Source organism: Myotis brandtii, unplaced genomic scaffold (assembly GCF_000412655.1).
Source record: "Myotis brandtii unplaced genomic scaffold, ASM41265v1 scaffold29, whole genome shotgun sequence".
In the NCBI taxonomy this organism is placed as follows: Eukaryota; Metazoa; Chordata; class Mammalia; order Chiroptera; family Vespertilionidae; genus Myotis; species Myotis brandtii.
Window position 1 is genome coordinate 3043924 of NW_005361075.1, and position 1139 is coordinate 3045062.

Here is a 1139-nt window from a genome sequence, read left to right on the forward strand (position 1 = left end):
GTGGGGGGCGGGGGGGAGGGAGAAAGAGAGAAACATCAATCCCGAGACCCTTTGGTTCAAGGACCGACGCTCTAACAACTGAGAATAACAGCCAGGGCAAGGATCTCAGGTTTGATTCCCGGTGGAGGGCATGTACCTGGGCTGCAGGTTTGATCTATGCCCAGGTCAGGGTGGAGTGCCTCTCTCACAGTGATGTTTCTCGCTCTCGCTCTCTTCCCCCCTCCCTGGGTGAGGATTAACAAAATAATAATAATAGCAATAACAATTACATAGTGTTTGCTGTGTGTCAGGCCCTGTTCTAAGTGCCTTACGTAAATGTTATCCACTTAATCCTCACAATAATCCATGAGATGGGTAGTATAATTTAGCCCCATTTGACAGAGAAGGAAACTGAGGCTTAGAGGGGGTTATCTGAGGCAGAAGCAGTACTCAACTTGAGTCTTCTACCTTTAAACCCAAGCCCTTTCTGTGTCAAAATGAGTTTCAGTGAGGCCACAAAGGGAGTGATACCAGGGAGTAACTGGCCAAGGGAGGGAAGGCTTGGGAATGAGGAACAGGACGGGCACATTAGGAGGGGTTAAGTGTGATCAAGGTTCTCCAGAAATACTACTTTGAAATCACTTTAGATAGCCCTAGTACTGGGAATGGGGGCAAAATATAAAATAGGACGATAGGACATGTTTTGAGGAGAGAAGTAGGAAATATGAGGAGGCTAAGTGATATGATTTGACCTGACCGGGAATCAAACTATGACCTCCTGGTTCATAGGTCGACACTCAACCACTGAGCCATGCTGGCCGGGCTGATTTTATTTCTTAATTTATATTTTAATATATCTCCTAAATTTATGATGTCTTAATTATTTTATATTCATTAGCTCCCTGGTATGTACCAGGTATTATACTAGGCACTGGGATATGGTGATAAGGGGTCATGCCTTCTTGGAGCTTACAATCTAGTGGGGCAACACTAGTTATATTTTTCACATTTCATTTGCCCCCCTCCCGTCACTTTGCCTGTGGTGAATCAAGTTTGGGCCCAAGGGAAAGGAGGCAGAAGGATAAACTAAACCTAAATTTATCCTTATAAAACTAGTCTTTACTGTTTGACTATGTAGGTCTAAGATTACAAATGGTATG